At 38.7% G+C, this 21,296-nt stretch overlaps 1 protein-coding gene across 2 annotated transcripts in view; it reads right to left on the bottom strand.

Annotated features, from left to right (window-relative positions):
* Positions 1 to 20,644, bottom strand: part of LOC137286322 (uncharacterized) — a 53,126-nt gene extending 32,482 nt beyond the window's left edge. The window contains exon 1 of one of the 2 annotated variants that reach the window (XM_067818109.1): positions 20,360 to 20,644. The gene's annotated coding sequence lies outside the window, so the exon portion shown is untranslated. Of the gene's footprint in view, positions 1 to 17,677; positions 18,274 to 20,359 lie in introns of those variants that run through there. The other variant, XM_067818108.1, reaches the window with a different exon arrangement.
* Between the last annotated feature and the right edge of the window lie 652 nt (positions 20,645 to 21,296).

The raw sequence follows: 21,296 nt of genomic DNA, 5'->3' as shown, positions 1-21,296 counted from the left end.
GATTTCCACTTTTTCATCATTTTGACTTTTATTTCAGTTTGTTGAATATCTCAGCATAACTCGCAAAGACAATGGAAACTGAGCGGAACGATGACGCTTTCTGTTTCTTCCGCGTTCACTTACGTAATTTCCGCAAAGCGCGTACGACAATTTGCGCCGAAAACGTTATGTCTCGTCCGCTGGTCTTGTTTATTGGAGTATAACAGCTGCCGCTTTCAAGTGTATTTTACTTGTCATATACAAAATTCATCCATGGATCACATTAGGTCATTAGGGGACACCAGCTTTGAAATGAACAGGTGTTCGTGAGTGTATATGGATGGAAATGACTGATTGCGCAAGACGCGCAGCCAAATATCTCACATTCAAAGGAAATCTCGAATTGATTGTTTTATAGGGCGTCGAGCTGACCGGTTGGTTTTGGTGTTGTGTATAAACCTCCTTTGCAAAAACTTTGTCAAGCATACCTGCTTTGTCCTTTTGCTCTGGAAAACCTTGTCCGGCACGATATTCCTTCCAATTTAGTTATTGTGTGCATGCTGCATTTCAGTTTTGGAAATGTGCTTAAAACATATTTTGATTCTCAAAGAATGTGGTTCGTTTAGCAAGCAAAATATTGCTTTGATTAACACTTCACCAGTACTATACAATATTACAGAATACACAAAACCGGATACACAAAAACGACAAATTATAGCATTGTGATCAGGGGTATATGGGGTTATAGGAGTCCCTTTTTATCCACCGAGACAAGGCCTACACGCCGTGGTGGGGTGTGGATTCGGGGAGGGGGTAACGGAAGAGATGACCAAGACACACGTACTCCATACGCTATCATGGTCTTCCTTACTGCTTGAAGATCGACCTTTTCTCACTGCGGTCTATGATGACTTCGGTGAACGGAAAAGAACTTATTCACTGTGAAAACCAGAAAATAGTTGAATCCGTCCACGATTTTATCATAAAACACAAAGCTTGATTTATATTTTTTTAACAGGAAACTAATTAACTTGTCAAAAACCTTCTCACAAATGTTCAGTGTTTCTACAAAGAGCTAGTCAGACACAACAAACCATAATTCTATTTTTCGTGTTTACTTATATGATAGATGTATTTGATGTAATGATATGTATGCATATGTTATTATATGATAGTTCATATGGATGACGACACATGCTTCATTTATATTTTGTATTATATGCTGTATGGGTGAGGTACTGTAAAGCTTGTTCACCAGTCCCAATCAGAGTTACAAAACACACAAAAATACAACAACATGGAGATGTGTGGAGAAAATAGAGACATATGGAGAACAGCAATGTCATAACTGAACAGAAATCATTCCCTCTATTGATGTAGACCGTGTGGGATTAGTTAAACAAAGAAATCTAGTCGACCATGCCTCCTAATCCTCTTACTCCTTAAACAAACGACTTGCCTGGGCTGTCTAAAATTGAATTGAAATTTTTGTAAATTCGATGTTTCGGGTATTACGTAAGGAGGTAATCAGGTGTCAACACTATGGCGTTCGACGCTCCGGACATGAAGGAATACCAAATACGTTATAAAGTACAGTAATGTGGTCAGTATGAGCGAGGCAGACAGTCTGATGAGCACAGCTCATTACGGAAATCTCTTGTCTTTGGAGCTGCTCGTTGAGACGGTGAAGCCTTCTGTCAAGTTCTTCTTTATTCTTTATTGTGGCCACTGTGTCACAATATGCAGTTTACATTGCTCACAGACCCTCGATTCACGATGACGCAAACTTTCTCGACTACTGTTCGTGCGACGACTATCATTCAGGAATTGGTTCCAACAGCTCATTCTTTCACCGAAGTCTTTGTGTATGTGTTTTAGCTCGTTAATTAGCGTAGAGACGAGTCTTCTGCTATTCTCGGGCATTCTCAGGCACAAGTTCTCCAAGGTAGTCGACGCTCCGGGTGTCATTAGAACAGTGTTGAGTACTGTCACACTCCACTGCTTTTCGACAGTCCTGTTGTGTATTTGATAAAACAATCGACAATCCGGGTGTGAACCAAAAGAGGATACCACCATTCTCATCGGTGGATGAAATGGGATGAAGAAAACCCGCATACTCTTCATCACATTGCTACACCGTATTTACCATAACGAATGTTTAAATATCACTTTATGTAAATAGAGCATCAAAACAAGCTGAAACCATGTATTATATTAACATGGTACTAACTATAGTCGATTCGAACCACTGCGTTACAGTTCACTGACTGGATGCAGGCTTTTCCCACTTGGCGGGGTAAAACTTAATTATCTATTCTCCCTCGCAAGGCCACGTGAACCAATCAGAAATGGACATTCTTAAATGGGGTAGGAGAAATGTGCCCTGTACGTTCTTATGAACCTTGATCTTTCAGGTACATTTCATCAGTTGTGTACAAATAATGGTCTAGAATAATGTTTCAAACACTTTAATACGTATTGATGCAGGGGCTCCATATATGTTCTTGTTTACGTCCCGCTCGTCAAACGTTAGAATAAATTTACAGGTATCAAAGCAGACTCACTCGCTGGGCCACTTGCAATAAAAAACCCAAACAAAGCAAAAACAGGTAAATCAGTTAATTTAAACAAACAGATGGAATACTAAAAAACACCTAAATATTAGTATGCACGCCCCATTTAAAAAGATAGAGCGCTAAAGTGGCAAGATTCAAACTCAAAACTATTCAATCGTATTTTACTCGATAAATCAAAATGGTCTCAATGTCATAATGTGGGTAGTTACAGAATCAAAGCAAAATATGTTACATGTTTATGTAAGATTTATTTAGCAAAGCCAGAAAAATCCCCAACAAACACGACCGCTTCTCCTCAATACGTGGGTTTGTGAGAGTGAGGGTACTCCCTACAAGGCTCACTCCAATTAGTTAACAAGGCGTCCTCCCATTTTATGTATTTTTTACTCGATAGGTACGGAAAATTAATTAGGCGATGTGGGTATGTCATGACTGGTTGATTTCTCAGGATTGGGTATGGCAGAGTCGATATTCTATGATCAGAGAGGATTTAGCAACCATGTTGGAGTGAAGGAATGACAAAACTCTGTGATAGATTGATGAGTGTCTTTTTTAAGCATTATGAAAATGGGAATGGTAAATTAACACAAAATGCCCTAGACCTGTCCAGCGTGTCATACATATATATATATATATCATAAAATAATAATTTATCAACTGAATAATACATAGAAATACTCATATGATTATGTATAACATCACATTTTAATAAAAAGATGCATGCGTTGAGCTTGTTAGATGTTTTAAGATTAATGGAAGAGGTAGAGAAGGACACCCCCACTTGGGAACTTGGGAGCAGAGAGACGCCACGGTTCAGTGGTTACAGCTGTAGGGCCTTCTGTGCTCTCTGCTCAATATGTTAAGAGTGGTGATGTGGATGAAGGTTACGCAGGAAAAGTAGGTGATGTGGGTATACTACGTCAACAGGCAGCTGTGCAGTCAACCAGATAGTTTGTTGTTTTAACTTGTCTGACAATTGTTACGTCTGACCAGGGATACAATAACAAGCTGATGTTAACACATGTGATCTAACGATAGTTTTGCGTTCTTTAGCATGTTTTGGAAGGGATGGCGGTGGTGTATCATTTCTTCTTTCATTCATTCACATATGTACTTCTTTCTTTTATTATATCTTTCTCATTCATTCACATATGCACTTCTTTCTTTTATCATTTCTTTAATTCATTCACATATACTTCTTGCTCTTCATTCATTCATTCATTCATTCATTCACTGTAAGATTTCGACTGATACAGTAAACTGGCTGAAGTACTGTTAAACGCAGCCTAAGTTGCGATGGAGACGAATCAGGTCACTGTGTGCATTGGAGCATGAGGAGGCGCATACTAATTAGTACAAATGGTAAAGAAAACAAGCGAGTGACCTACCCCTGTTGTAGATAATTTCTGGTCTGACAAATAGGAGAATACCCCATAAAACCTCGGACGAAGAAAAGCCGGGACGGGCAAACGGGAATTACTAAAAATGGAGACCACACTATTAAAACGAAACATGCTAAACTGGGTAGGTACACTTAAAACTACTAGGTAGGTACATTTGGTGAATGTCAGCGGAATTGGCAAGACATATTTCAATACAGTTTAAAGATCTCACAACACCGTTTATTAATGTGTCCCAGCATAGTCACTGGAGTTTGGTCACTCTTGATTAGGGCTTTCACAAATAACTTCAACTTCATAGATATAGGTTGAATTTTGGTATATTTATAGAATACCTAAATTCAAAAGATTCTCAAGGCTTAGTATTCTAAGTGTACTGTATATGTTGCTGGAAGGGCTTCAACAACCCATGCTTGCCATAAAAGGCGACTATGCTTGTCGTAAGAGGTGACTAACGGGATCGGGTGGTCAGACTCGCTGACTTGGTTGAGACATGTCATCAGTTCCCAATTGTGCAGGTAGATGATCATGCTGTTGATCACTGGATTGTCTGATCCAAACTCGATTATCTACAAACCGCCGCCATATTGCTGAGTGCGACATAAAACTAAACTCACGAAATTAAACTGAATTGTGATTAGAATTTCATCTATTTTTAAACCATATGTTTACAAAATAAAGAAAACAAGCAAACGAAAATATTTTCGTCCACGAGAGAGATTAGTCGAATTAAGACCGGAATGATTTCATTTTTTTTGTCGTGATACTTATAGTATTTTGAGTAAAAGTGATTATTCTGGCATATTTTCAAAAATCTTCCTGAATTCGCAAAATTAAGTCAAATCCAGTTGAATTTTGTGTCATGATACTCACAATGGCACTTTCATTCATTTACATCCTCCAAAACATTAGAAAAGATGTATTTGGTGTGAAAAGGAAATATTTTCGCTCATGGGCCCAATATTTTTCGCCCATGGGCGAGATGTTCTTGAAAATCGGTCTCAATTAGCAGACTTAAGTCATAATGAGTTGGATTTTGTGCCATGATATTGATAAATATATCCTCATTCATTTACAGCCTCCAAACCACAGGAAAAGATGTATTTTGAGTGAAGGCAAATATTCTCGCCCATGGGCCAAAATGTCTTTCTCCCATGAGCGAGAGTTTTCAAAATTGCTCTCATTTAGAGGAATTAAGTCAAAATGAGTTGAAATTTCTGTCATGATACTCATAAATGTACTTTCATTCATTTACATCCTCCAAATATTGGAAAAGATGTGTTTGGGGTAAAAGGAAATATTCTCGCCCATGGGCCAAAATGTTTTTCGCCCATGGGTGAGATTTTGTTAAATAGCTCTAAATTAACGGAATTAATTCAAAATGAGTTGAATTTTGTGACATGATACTTATGAACATACTTTCATCCATTCACAACCTCCAAAACATGGGAAAAGGTGTATTTTGAGTAAAAGTAAATATTCTCACCCATGGGCCAAATGGTTTTCGCCCATGGGCGAGGCGTTTTGAAAAATCACTTTACATTAGCCGGATTAAGTCAAAATAAGCTTAATTTCGTGTCAAGACAATAATAAATACACGTTCATTCATTGTAAAACTGCTAAGCCTGGAAAAAAACATGTAGTTTCAATGAAATTAATTATTCTCGTCTATGGGCCAATACGTTTTTCACCCATGGGCGAGATTTTTCAAAATCGCTGTCAGTTAGCAGAGTCAAGTCACAACAAGCTGAAATTTGTGTCATGATACTTATTAACATTTTTTCATTCATTTACAACCTCCAAAACATTTATTCTGGATGAAATTAAACACTGTCGCCCATGGGTCTGCCCATGGGCCTACCCATTGGCCACTGTTCGCCCATGGGCGTGCCCATGGGCGAGCGAGTTTAAATTTTGAGTTTTCGAAAAAATTTGTTTTCATTTTTTCATCCTTAGCACACATACATAACAGCTGCCTGTTTAATTTTGCGAAATCGCTTATGCGAGAGTGGCCACAGTGCTGAGAGTTTCTGGACTTTTGTGAGTCCAGAATTAAATTGTGACGTGTTACATGCTTTTCTTCAGTTTGACGCATGACCCTACTGTTAGTGCTCTAAGTGAGTCTAAACTTTTGACGGGTAGTATACGTGTATCTGAAAAAAGTTATGATAATAACTGCCTCAACTGTGACTATATGAGTCGCTGCTACAGCTTGTGTTGAGAAATCAGTCTACATACAGATCGATCTCACAGCAACCCTAAAGTTGAAAGCAGTACAACCGCATTCACTCAGTGCGGGACTACTCCTTGACTATCCAGTTATTACACTGAATGACATCTGTCAAGATCACATATTGGTTTGGTTTAACTGTATGTGTGATTATATATATATATATATATATATATATATATATATATATATATTTGTAGGTATGAAAGTGGACCAGTGGCGTGTCTGTGTTGCGGTATGATTTTTCGTGTTGCATAAAAGAGGGACTCTTTATTTCATTTCATTTATCCTAATTTTGTAGTTATTGTTGATTACAGCTTTGCCTTGTGTTATTCATCTCCTGTTGTGACAACATCCATGGTTACATATTTCACGGATGACAAATCGTTTGACTGCCTCCTAGCAAAACTCTAGTCCACGGCTATTACTGGAAAATTATACTGAACAGCAAAAACGGCAAGTCTGACTTTTTGTTATTTTTAAAAATATTTTTGATGGAATCCCTGAGGCAAGTGATTCCACTCAAACGCAAGTCCGTTCCAACTGCGCAAGTGTGAGTGGCTGTCTACCTACAGCATTCCTACGTCCGATGCCGTGTCAGAATGTGCAATGGTAGCAGTATCAGGGGAAAGGGACGGCCATGGAAGAACGCTAATGTTGTCCTGCACCATATAATCCATCGGCACCCATGCTGCGAGAGGGCTGTGAACGTCGATGGTGTTGTTTGGTCCCTGATGTGGCCGTCAGCAATGGATTCCAGGAACCCGAAGACGACGAGTAATCTGGACACTGCTCCCCTTGACCCATGAACTAAGGCTACTGTTCTGTTGCTGCTTGAGTTCGGTTCCTTACATGAGTGACCCGGATTAGGCGATCATGCGCATGTGTTGTCACCCGTTCGGGACGATCAGCAGCAAACCCGGTCTGCCTTCGGGCAACTTTCCAGTGGCCATTCCCCTCTGCTCTGCGGTTCGTCTTGGCATCTTTTATCTGGCGTGTACACATTCCAGCGTCAATACTGAACTGTGTTTTTTTTTTAACACAAGCCTTTATAAAAAATACCTCACTAAATTGCATGCTTTCCATCAAGAACCACGGATGCTGGTGCAAAAAAATACGATTTTACTGCATTATGGGTGTGTTTGTGCAAATGTTTCGTATGGACGTGAAATTGCATGACATCTTATCGTGGATCATTACGTCACTTTACTATGGCCGTTCCATAAACGTGAACGCATATTTTTATGAGATTTCATTTTTTCGAAACGCGTTTCGTATGCTGTTCAGTACATATAATTGGTTCAAACGTTACCTACAAACTAGGAAACTATTTGCTGTTATCAACGGGTCATAAATCTACCCAGCGACCAGGCTTAGCAGGTGTAACTCAAGGATCAGTTCTTCGACCGCTTCTTTCCTTATCTGTATCAGTGATATTGCTGATGGTATTCTTAGTAACATCAATCTTTTTGCTGATGATACATTGCGTAATAATTGAAGACCAAGAACATTCTTTAGTGTTACTGAATAACGATTTATCTCTCATTTCACATTGGTCAAAGCGGTTGCAGGTGAAAGCCATGCATTTAATTTCGTCATTTTTCCAGTCCCAAAGCCCCCCTATATATAAATATCAGAAGTTAACAGCCATAAACACTGGGGTATAACTTTTCATAATGACGGATATTGGTTAATATCGTTAAAATGTCAGTCCTCTTATCAATTGTGTACGGAGTCTAATCCTGTATGAATCATTAAGACTTCCTGTATTTGATTACTGCGACCACATTTGGGATAACTGTACAAACTAACAATCTAAGCTAATGGAAACTTTACATCTCCGAACTATCTTTGGCGGAGTAAGGTTCGTGAAGCACTGGATTGGACTCAGTTCATTGACTGAAAAGAGATACTTCCCCAAACTGTATATTTTATGAAAAAGGTCAATGGCTCCGCAATACTAATCCCTTCCTCCGAACATTTCAGATCTGATTACTTATGAATTACGTAATTCTAGTAACATACGGATCCACATCTTCCTGTCTACCTTCTGTTATCCAAAATTGGAACTCCCTGATAGTGATACCCCAGACATCAATCCAGTTTAAACGTATGATAAACAATTACAGTGCCCTGAGTCCAAGTTTTAAAAAGTATGCTAACTTCAGATCACGCCATTGTCATACAATACTATGCAAACTAAGTTTTGGTTGTAGCGATTTGAACTCACACCTTGTTGACAGGCATTTACCTGAAACCCCTCCTGTCCTTGTGGCAATTCCACAGAGGATCCATTACATGATTATTTGTCATCGTTTCAACCACTTGAGACAAAACAAATACTTCTACGTCATAGGATATGATGTCAAGACTACTCTGTACAATAATTGACGATTTAATGATATTGAATGTAATAACCATCATCACCAGTCACAAATATCTTCAAGAAACAAATCGATTCACTAAAATATAAAATCAAACAACGATATATACTTAACAACATTATTAAGAGTGTACCGTTATTATCAAAGCGTCCAAGAAACCTCACTTTCTTGGAAGACGTTTTCCTTAATTACGTGTGACGTCTAAATGTGTATGTTCCGCATTATGTGCGGAGGGACATTAACATAGGCAATTTTGGTTTTTTTTGCCAATCCCGCTAGCGCTTGCTATTCTGAGGGAAGGGGCCACAGGTTGTCCGAGTCGAGTGCGATGTGTGAAGCGTGTGGCCTGTCTTAGACTAGTCCTTAGTCTCTGAGTATATATTTATGATTATTAACCAATATAAATTGAAAAGGAGTCCAATGACACCTGCATTGAACCTTAGGAACTCTAAACTTATATTTAAGGCTAAAAAGCATTGCAGTAGGGACTGTGAGAGAGACTAGGCCTGTCTCAGCAAACGTCTACATGCACAATCAATTATATTTCATGCACTACCCATGCACTAGCCCAATGGATTTGCACATGGCCGTGCACCGTCTACTTCTCGTAGTTATCCTTGTTTGCCAGTAGTGGATATTTATTGGGACAAAGTCACCAGAAGGTGGTTTTGGTTGATCCGGTTGATCCAGGAGGAACCGATGTCGACTGGCTGATCCAAGTAACGCGATCAGCAGGGAGACTATATAAAGAGTATCGCTGCTGTCAGGTAGCGTATAGACAGGACGCCAGAAATTAAGGGTGGGTGTTTTAATGCAGAAAACCTTTCATAAGAAAACACAAAGTGAAGGGTCATGAATTAATGAATGTATAGTATGCTACCCTGAATAGACAGACAGTGCCCGTCAGCCCAGTTTGAACTGAGCGCGTTTGACAACTCCGGTGACTCCGTCCTTTCAAATCGCCCGTGCTCGGCAGAGCATCCGACTTGAACCTATTGTTAACCATTTGGAAAGAATTATTCAGGCTGTTCCGACTTGCATTGCTAAACCCGATGTTTATATGATATTTCATGCTAGCTTTTCCAGTTACATGTAACGTTATGACAAATAAATACGGTTTGACTTCAACCGTATCAACTGAAATATGTATACGCTTCAGAGCGTGATATTCTTGAAAATAGTTGGTTTGAAACATAACTACATCATTTTGAAAACTGATTAGTGAAACACCATGGAGGTAGGTTTGTTGGGAAAGAGTTGGAAGCAATCTATAAAACACCTTAGTGGCAAACAACGTGTTTCATGCTTACGATCTTCATCCTTAATCGCACAGTGAGTGAGTTGAATTTTACGCCGCAGTCAGCAATAGTCCAGCTATATGGCGGCGGTCTGTAAATAATCAAGTCTGGACCAGACAATCCATTGATCAACAGCATAAGCATCGATCTGCGCAATTGGGAACCGATGACGTGTCAATCACATCAGCGAGCTTGACCACTCGATCCCCTTAGTCGCCTCTTACGACAAGCATAGTTGCCTTATATAGCAACCATGAGCTGCTGAAGGCCTGTTCTACCCCGGACCTTCACGGGTCCTTAATAGCAGCGTGCACGCACATAGTTTACAAATTTCCACTTTGGGAAGATACCCTTCCAAATCATCATTTCATAATGTGGTCAACCCATACAATGTAATGATAGAAAAGTCCAGTGAAGATCTGAAAATAACTAATCGCAGCTACAATTGTACATAGCATCGCATTTTAGAGAGCGTGATCGCACTGAAAACGCATAGTTTCGCAAAGTGAACTTAGTGCTCAGTGACGACACGCATGACTCAGCGCGTTTGCCGATGCTAGACTGAATAATTCTTTCCAAATGGTTAACAACAGGTTCAAGTCACATGCTCTGCCGAGCACGGGCGATTTGAAACGATGGCGTCACGGGAGTTGTCAAACGCGCTCAATTCAAACTGGGCTGACGGGTACTGTCTCTGTCTGTCTGTCTGCAGCATATGTCATATTTGGGATTTCACTTTCTCAGTAAAGTCTGTCTGTCTGTCCGTCTGTTCAGGGTAGCACACTATACATTAATTAATTCATGACCCTTCTCTTTATGTTTTCTTATAAGAAGGTTTTCTGCATTAAAACGTACACTCTTCATTTCTCGCGCCTGTGACATCTATGAGGTGAAGTATATAGATGTATATTCATATTGATACACAGAATATCGTGACAGTTTCTGTAGAGGATATATACGATTAAAGAAAGAAGGTTACTTAAAGCGAATACACTTGGAAAAGATTGGAAATATCAATTGATATTATATTATAAGAGCGCTTTATTGCTCACATAAAACAGCAGATAAATGTTTCCACTTCCTTATAAAGGGATCTAAAGTTTGGTTTTTCCTGGCTATATTCTCCTCGGTTGAACATGTGTCGTTTAGAGGGCTATGACATCTCTTGAAAGGGGGCGCATGTTTTTTTAATATTTGAGACATAAATGAATCTTTTGGCTAGATGTATAATATAATGTAGTATTTTATTGTCTGAATATATTTCAAACATGATGGTGAATTTTGTAAAAGAAACATTACACTGGAGGTGGGTATTTAGAAATTGTTCTATATTTTGCCAAAAGTTTTTAACTAAATCACAGTAAAAGAATACATGCGATATGTCTTCTGGGAGCCAAGGAGATCATTTTCATTACAAATATCTGTGACCTAATGGATACCGTAATCAGACTAATCTTTTATCATGTATGAGGATTCAGAGAAATGATTTAACCAGAAAAATGAACCAAGATTTGGTTTAAGTCATCACTGTTAAAGGTGTACTTTTTATAAAATATTCTCCATGCAGATAAAACATCTCGCCAGTAACGGTCGTCGTTGCCAGATAGGCAATCGACAGCATTAGCGCCAAGTGAGCGTCAAAGATTTATAGCAAAGCTCTCTAAGTAGCATTTCAATGATGACAATTTCAAAGCACTGATGAAACACTCAATGTCAACCATTGTGAGGCCTCCATCCTCGTAGGTTCTAGTGATATTGGACCTTTTAATCTTATCATTTTTTTATTCCATGTAAATTTGTAGATTCTTTTCTTGTGTTCTTCGATGAATGTTTTGGTGGGTTTTGGAGTGCGGGGAAACTAAGTACCAGAGAATGAATTGCAAGGGATTTGATAACGGTAATTCTTCCGATTAAAGTAAACTTTCTTTTTCTCCAACTGGCGAGTAATCCGTCGATATGTTTTGACATTTTCTTGTATTAATTAACCATAGGTCTTTAAGAGAAGCATTCCGTGTTATTTCTAAGATTTCAAAATCATCACTGTGCCACTCAAGATAAAGTCATTGACTAAAGTTATATTACTACCCGTCATTGAGGCTATCCAGATGACTTATTTATGTTTATTTTAAGTTCTGACATATGATAAAATGCATTCAGTGTTTCAGTTGCAACCTTGAGGCTTGTTTCGGAAACATCTAGATACAGATGTGTGTCGTCAGCATATTGTCCAAGTTTCTGTTCTATGCCATCAAGTGTTATACCCTCATAAAGAGATTCGACTTATCATAATGCCTCGGATTTCAACTGCAAAGATAAACAAATAAAGTGAGACCAGATCACCCCGCCTACATCCCGTTGCTGATGGAAGAGAGGTGCCCATTTTGTATCATCACTGATGTATTATTACTAGTCAGGACATTAGTCCATTTGATAATATTGGGTCCAAATCCCAACACTTTCATTACCTGTATTATAAACGGTTTTGAGATAGTGTCAAAGGCTTTTTAAAAGTCTATAAGTAATAATAAGCCAGCCTTTTTTAACCTTGAATTCTTCTTACATCTTCCTCGTTCATATGTTCCAAACGTTTTTCCTTAGTAGCTAGTTTTGCTAAATACTTTTCACTTAGATTAATAACGTGGCTTCTTATATTTTCTTCCAGAATTTGTATTGTTTCTTCAAGATCTTTTCCCTTGTGTTTTTTTTTCAATCATCTTGATATATGTAAAAAAAGGAACTTGTTTTTCCTCTCAAATTCAATAAGAAAGTTTCGAGAAATAGTGAGTCAGATATTGTCATTTCCTGCATACCATTTTTAATAAGGTTGATCAATTCATCTTAATTATCTACATTTGTTGCATATTCGAGCACAGTATCATGTAATGTATTTTTGACAATTTAATGTATCCTTCGTTGTGCAAGAGTGAGGTATTAAATTTTCAATAGCCACGGCCTCTTTCATTACTTAGTTTATTTAAAAGTGACAATATAATTGGCGAAGGGTCTGGTTTGTAGCCAGGGACAATATCAGTTTCATGAGATATATTAAACAGGTCTTGAGAAACTATGAAAAAATCAAGTGTTGCGTACTGGTTATGGTTTCTTTTCCACCATGTATACTTTTCACATCCACTATTATGTTCTCTCCAAATACTTAAGAGATCGAATTCATCAGTCTTTTCCAGAACAATGTTTCTTGCATTGGGGTTGTATATGTTCTTGTAGTTTTCAAGATCTATTGCGGGGTTAGGTACCAGATTCCAGTCCCCACAGATAATAATTGACTCATTTCCTAATTCCACAATGTTACTGAATAATTTAGTATAAGAGTTAGGTTCATCCATATTTGGGTCATAAGGTTAGTTATGGTAATATGTAGTCCATCCATTGTTACATCAATTATTATGAAATTGCCATTTTCATCAATTATGTATTTGGATTTTCAGTGTTGTTATTAACAAATATTGCTACATCCCTTGAATTAGTTTTAAATGGGGCAATAATGCAGTTTAACAACCACTCATGTTTCATAATATTTGTGTCTTTTTCCTGAAATGTGTCTATCTAGGAGGCAGATAATTGAATATTTTTTCTATTCCATATTCTCATAACCCCTTGTCTTTTGTTTCGTTCTGCTGACCTTCTGCAGTTGGCTGATACCATTCTTATCCTATCCCGGTTCATTGTAGTTGTGATTATTGCAGTTATTGCCTTTAATAGGATTCATTACAGCAGAAATAGTGTTTATGTTCTTAAAACGTACTATAATGAACATGGATGTAAAACGAAGGTTTCCACTTCCATATATAATCAAGTAATCAATTACTTTGTCGACTCAAAATCGAATACCATTACTGGTTACCAAACATGGTCATGTACGACTGGGGAGTTATAGTTCTATATAGTTCACAAGTCAAACCAGTTTTATTCACTTAACAGATACTATGTTAAGAAATATATAATCGGATACCATATTAAAGTGATTTCGTAGTGAAAAACTGAACCGTTGTAAACGTGTCTTAAGAATTGAGACTTTTAACTTTACACAACACAAAAGTCAAGGAAATAATATTCTCCTAATTATGTTTGGAAATCGCCTTATCTACTTACACGTGACGTGCTATCGTTTTTAAGACCTCCATATGGAAAAAGAAAAGAAAATTCTGTAGTGCTAAAACAACATCCTAGTAACACACGTCGCGTGATGATCACGGGGTCATTTAGTCAAGCAGACAATAAGTTTGATAATTCACAGTCGTAGTGTGCTGAACGTACATGTATAATGTTCGTGGTCAAATAAAGCACAGTTATAGAAGTAGTGTGCTGAACGTACATGTATAATGTTCGTGCTCAAATAAAACACAGTTATAGAAGTAGTGTGCTGAACGTACATGTATAATGTTCGTGGTCAAATAAAGCACAGTCATAGAAGTAGTGTGCTGAACGTACATGTATAATGTTCGTGCTCAAATAAAGCACAGTCATAGAAGTAGTGTGCTGAACGTACATGTATAATGTTCGTGCTCAAATAAAGCACAGTCATAGAAGTAGTGTGCTGAACGTACATGTATAATGTTCGTGCTCAAATAAAGCACAGTTATAGAAGTAGTGTGCTGAACGTACATGTATAATGTTCGTGCTCAAATAAAACACAGTTATAGAAGTAGTGTGCTGAACGTACATGTATAATGTTCGTGCTCAAATAAAACACAGTTATAGAAGTAGTGTGCTGAACGTACATGTATAATGTTCGTGCTCAAATAAAACACAGTCATAGAAGTAGTGTGCTGAACGTACATGTATAATGTTCGTGCTCAAATAAAGCACAGTCATAGAAGTAGTGTGCTGAACGTACATGTATAATGTTCGTGCTCAAATAAAGCACAGTTATAGAAGTAGTGTGCTGAACGTACATGTATAATGTTCGTGCTCAAATAAAGCACAGTTATAGAAGTAGTGTGCTGAACGTACATGTATAATGTTCGTGGTCAAATAAAGCACAGTTATAGAAGTAGTGTGCTGAACGTACATGTATAATGTTCGTGCTCAAATAAAACACAGTTATAGAAGTAGTGTGCTGAACGTACATGTATAATGTTCGTGCTCAAATAAAACACAGTCATAGAAGTAGTGTGCTGAACGTACATGTATAATGTTCGTGCTCAAATAAAGCACAGTCATAGAAGTAGTGTGCTGAACGTACATGTATAATGTTCGTGCTCAAATAAAGCACAGTTATAGAAGTAGTGTGCTGAACGTACATGTATAATGTTCGTGGTCAAATAAAGCACAGTTATAGAAGTAGTGTGCTGAACGTACATGTATAATGTTCGTGCTCAAATAAAACACAGTTATAGAAGTAGTGTGCTGAACGTACATGTATAATGTTCGTGCTCAAATAAAACACAGTTATAGAAGTAGTGTGCTGAACGTACATGTATAATGTTCGTGGTCAAATAAAGCACAGTCATAGAAGTAGTGTGCTGAACGTACATGTATAATGTTCGTGCTCAAATAAAGCACAGTCATAGAAGTAGTGTGCTGAACGTACATGTATAATGTTCGTGCTCAAATAAAGCACAGTCATAGAAGTAGTGTGCTGAACGTACATGTATAATGTTCGTGCTCAAATAAAGCACAGTTATAGAAGTAGTGTGCTGAACGTACATGTATAATGTTCGTGCTCAAATAAAACACAGTTATAGAAGTAGTGTGCTGAACGTACATGTATAATGTTCGTGCTCAAATAAAACACAGTTATAGAAGTAGTGTGCTGAACGTACATGTATAATGTTCGTGCTCAAATAAAACACAGTCATAGAAGTAGTGTGCTGAACGTACATGTATAATGTTCGTGCTCAAATAAAGCACAGTCATAGAAGTAGTGTGCTGAACGTACATGTATAATGTTCGTGCTCAAATAAAGCACAGTTATAGAAGTAGTGTGCTGAACGTACATGTATAATGTTCGTGGTCAAATAAAGCACAGTTATAGAAGTAGTGTGCTGAACGTACATGTATAATGTTCGTGCTCAAATAAAACACAGTTATAGAAGTAGTGTGCTGAACGTACATGTATAATGTTCGTGCTCAAATAAAACACAGTTATAGAAGTAGTGTGCTGAACGTACATGTATAATGTTCGTGGTCAAATAAAGCACAGTCATAGAAGTAGTGTGCTGAACGTACATGTATAATGTTCGTGCTCAAATAAAGCACAGTTATAGAAGTAGTGTGCTGAACGTACATGTATAATGTTCGTGGTCAAATAAAGCACAGTTATAGAAGTAGTGTGCTGAACGTACATGTATAATGTTCGTGCTCAAATAAAACACAGTTATAGAAGTAGTGTGCTGAACGTACATGTATAATGTTCGTGCTCAAATAAAACACAGTTATAGAAGTAGTGTGCTGAACGTACATGTATAATGTTCGTGGTCAAATAAAGCACAGTTATAGAAGTAGTGTTCTGAACGTACATGTATAATGTTCGTGGTCAAATAAAGCACAGTTATAGAAGTAGTGTGCTGAACGTACATGTATAATGTTCGTGGTCAAATAAAACACAGTTATAGAAGTAGTGTGCTGAACGTACATGTATAATGTTCGTGCTCAAATAAAACACAGTTATAGAAGCAGTGTGCTGAACGTACATGTATAATGTTCGTGCTCAAATAAAGCACAGTTATAGAAGTAGTGTGCTGAACGTACATGTATAATGTTCGTGGTCAAATAAAGCACAGTTATAGAAGTAGTGTGCTGAACGTACATGTATAATGTTCGTGGTCAAATAAAACACAGTCATAGAAGTACCATAAGGATCGAAGACATTTACCGCTATATGCGACAGAAATGAAAATAATAGGATGCTCGTAATAGAAACTAGACTATGTGAATGGAAATAGCTTGGTCTGTCTCTGTAATGTTTGTAACCAATACAAATGAACAACTCGAGTTAACAACACGGTGACTCATAATAGTCCCTGAGTCGTATCATCAAGGAAACAACAGCCTTGTTGACATGTAAGTCAATATAAATACAACACAATGTCTCTTGCACAAGTCATGTGGTAGTCACAGATCATATAATCAAGAATACAACTTTGTTGCCATATAATTCCATACAACCAAATCATGTCGAACCTGCCTATGTGGTCGCAGTGGTCTAACTTTGAACAGCTCGAGTTACAACAATATGGTGACTCATAATAGTCACCGGCTCGTATCAAGGAAACGGTATATTTGGTGACATATAAGTCAGTACAATCACAAGATGCCGAACGTACACATGTTGTCACAGGTTGTGACCAATACAAATGAGTAGCTCGTGTTCCAGCAATGTAGTGACTCATAATAGTCATGGAGTCACAGAAATCAAGGAAACGATAACTTTGTTGACATATAAGCCAGTACAATCATAACGTGACGAATGTACACAACTTGTCTTAGTAGTCGAAATTTGAAAAGATCTCGAGGTACATCGAATACCGTGATAGTCACGGAGTCTATCCTGTACAAACATATGGAAAGAAGTGAAAGTCTGTAAAGCTGAAGTACAAACATATGGAAAGAAGAGAAAGTCTGTAAAGCTGAAGTACAAACACATCATGACTCGTGTACAAGTCATGTGATAGTCACGAGGCTACAATAATTTTGATGAAGTATACAAATATTTTGTTGGTATTTAATTAAGTAGACCAATGGCGACTTAGACATTACTACTCTGGAGATTATTGAGGATGACATTCGTAAAAACATTATTCATCAGAAGTAAAGAAAGTGGCCTCCTCCATGAACAAATAAATATTACCTTGAGTACTTCTTGTATATAGGTCCGCCACTGTACTGTCTTGACACCAGTTTAGCCACCATGCACTGTCCACAGGCCTGTATATGCTACTTGTATATAGGTCCGCCACTGTATTGTCTTGACACCAGTGTAGCCGCCATGCACTGTCCACAAGCCTGTATGTGCTACTTGTATATAGGTCCGCCACTGTATTGTCTTGACACCATTGTAGCCGTCATGCACTGTCCACAGGCCTGACACATCTAAATGTCCAATATGCCTCGCTGAACTGTCCTTCCACAGCTAAATGTCCATTACATGGCACTGAGTTCTGCTCTGACACCGCCGAATGCCCGTATTTGACACGCTTCATGTCCGGTGGGTCACGACGAACGCCCAGTGGGTCACGCTGAACTTACAGATTGCCACAGCTGCACTTCCGCAATCATCAATGTGTTCATGCACCGTTGAAGCAGGGTTATTTATGAAATGATATTCACTGGGCATACGAGTGTCGACTGGGAATCGTGTCTACGGAGATTTTTGCCTGATACGCCGATTGTCTCAATATACGAGCAACAACCGTCTCGCCAGTTCCAGCTTGAACCGCTGTACATGCACGAATCATTCACTATAAATGGGGAACAAGGTCATTTCTTTCGTGTAAGCCCGACGGGTTGCAAAGCTTTACATATAGATAGTATTGTGGGCTTGCCCAAAATTAATGGGAAAATTATCATTAAACTGTTAGGCAATGAAGGGCCGTTGTTTCAAGACATATGGCAAGTCTCACTTCAGTGACTGCTCCTAGTTATTGTACCAGCGTTTGATATAACTAGGGCGAATATATATAGATTTTCCCAGATATAACCGCCGGGCGGGAGTCCCAGCGCCGATAATTATTGTATTGGGCTGGCAGTTTCAGATATTTACAGGCACTTGTGGCGTTCAGGAAATCATCTATTTTTTAAAACTTGAAGCTTTTCCCATAACTGTTTTCTTTATTTTTCTTTATTAACGTTCGGATATCATCCATGAGCAAAAAGTATTAAAGTATTGCAAACACTATATTGTACTGTCCATTGATGACTGGTATTCGTATAGTTTAATAGTTTAAGAATGTTTTACTAGCATACAGGATATACAGTCCCGATACAGCTAAACAGCTAAACTTCTTGAAACAAAGTTAAGAGCATAAGACCCTCTGTCATATGTGAGTGAGTGAGTTTTAGTTTTACGCCCCTTTTATAAATATTCCAGCATTGTCATTTAGAAGGACCAAGGCATCGATGGCCAGTATGCCACGAGGGTATACGTGGCACGCACGTGATTTGACCAGCGTGAACTACAAAGAGTCGTAGAAACAGATACATGCCTTGCACCTTGGTTCTGTTAGCATAAGATACTGGTCACGGATTAAGTCTGATACTCTTTATCACTTTGACTCTTGACCGGTTTAACATTGAGGAACGTGGTCAGTTGGTCTGTAAATTTCCAATTTTCAATAACACACACCGTCATAAAATACTGGTAAAACTTTGTCCAACTTTCCAGTGTTAATAATATCTCCCTGTTCTTTTAAAATTTCGTCCCGAAATTTATAACAACAAAACAACATCACAACATTTGTATTGTCCATCATGGGGTTTTGAGTAACCGATTCACTTGACCACATCGTACGTTTACCCCGTGACATGCATTAACGCAATACAGCCTTTCAGCTGGGTAGTACTGGTCACAAACTTTGGGTATCAGTCAGTGTGTCTACCGAGTCACGTTCGTAGTCTGAGAGAGTATTCGATAGTGCTTTTGCCGAGTCACGTTCGTTGTGTGAGAGAGTATACAATAGTGCTTTTGCATCTGAATGTAGCATTCTCACGACAAAAGGATCTTAGAAGTTCAGGGTTTCATATTGTGACGCAAGACACAGCAAGGCTTGCAGATCTTGTGATCCGCTCTAAACGAAGTAAGAACATGAAGAGAAGGAAACGAACCAGCTTCAAAAGCCTATAATGACATATAATGAAAAGCTCATTCAAGTGAAATTGGCTCAGCGATAATTCTGCAAATCACATATTGTGAACCAGGGACCCGAATATACTTATTTTCGCTAGTATCATACTTGAGAGTAGACTCACAATGGCGGAACGAAGTAGTACAACGTCGGCTGGATATGCAGCCTCCACTACATACCTCGTGGACTACAATGAGTCTTCACAAAATATATATACCTTTACAATAGCTAATGATAAAGAACGAATATATCATGTTCACAATGAGTACATATAAATTTGATGCTCACATATTCAAAAAGTACGATATGAAAATGTAAGCATGAAATTAAAAGGTATTGAATAACTTCTTGGAAGCTATTATCTATCGGGATGGGTATAGACGTATAACGTACGAAAAAAAATCCTTGAAACCGGGAGTCTAGTTTTTATGGGAAGACTCGGATCCCGCAGATAACGTTGATCTGCACTAAATGTGTACATGCGTAGGGCGTGGAACGTAACCATATCGTACCGTAGAGTATCGTACCGTAGAGTAAGAACCTAGCCGATTTCAACTACTTAATCTGACAAAAATGTATGTCTGATAACATCACATAGATTGCAATACTTTCTCGGTATATGAAACTATGACAAATGTGAACACGACAAATCAGTGACCGGAGAAGATACAACGTAACTACTAACATACCTCTCATACAGAAGAACGTCCTTGTAAAGTTCACGTGCACAGTTCACGGTGAGAGTCAGAACCAAAGTTCACAGATATTGTCACAAACATCGGAAGAAACTTGCTGATCGATCGTGAGGTATGCCGAGGTTGACTTGATCTTGAAAGTTGGTTCACTCACATTGTTGGGTCCAGATGGAGTTGATGTCCCGATTGTTGGTGACATCTTGATGGTGTTCGGGTTGTCACGGCTTCTGTCGCTAACTTCCTGCTTCTGTGAATCATGATGAGGCCCGCGGTGACGCTGTCGCCCCACACGCCAGCTACCGGTGCTTTACTGCGAAGCGGACCGTGCAGAAAGTAATACCCCACATATAGTGACTGGAGGAGTACCTGTAGTGTTCGTACCCGGGCATTGGTTTATGGGATTCTCTTGTTACTCGTCTGTTCCAACCAGTTCTGTGGTGGAGTCAAAAGGTCGTCTGTGGATGAGTCGTCTGGGTCCTGCGTCCGGTGTTGCCATGTGTGTGGGTTGGTGAGCCGCCATGCCATGGTCCTCCGCCGCCCTTCAAGAACGAGCTGAAGTTTCAGCTCGCTCAGCAGAGGTACCAGTGGCACAACCGACCCACGCAACACACGAGACTGAATGCTTTTACTAGACAGCCACCCCCTGATTTGTGACTGTCATCCGTTTTATATACCTATTCCAGCTATTGCAGATAATCGCGTTTACAGATAAAACTTACGATAATGCTGTTATTGTGAACCTTTGATTATGTCATTTAGAAGGAACAAGGCATCGATGGCCAGTCGTGAGTATGCCACGAGGGTATACGTGGCACGCACGTGATTTGACCAGCGTGAGCTAAAAACAGTCGTGGAGATAGATACATGCATTGCACCTTGGTTCTGTTCACTTAAGAGATATTGGTCACGAAATAAGTATGATACCCGTTAT

The sequence above is a fragment of the Haliotis asinina genome, chromosome 6, assembly GCF_037392515.1.
Source record: "Haliotis asinina isolate JCU_RB_2024 chromosome 6, JCU_Hal_asi_v2, whole genome shotgun sequence".
Lineage (NCBI taxonomy): Eukaryota > Metazoa > Mollusca > Gastropoda > Lepetellida > Haliotidae > Haliotis > Haliotis asinina.
Note: the sequence above shows the minus strand (reverse complement) of the source record. Positions and strands in the feature narration are given on the sequence as shown.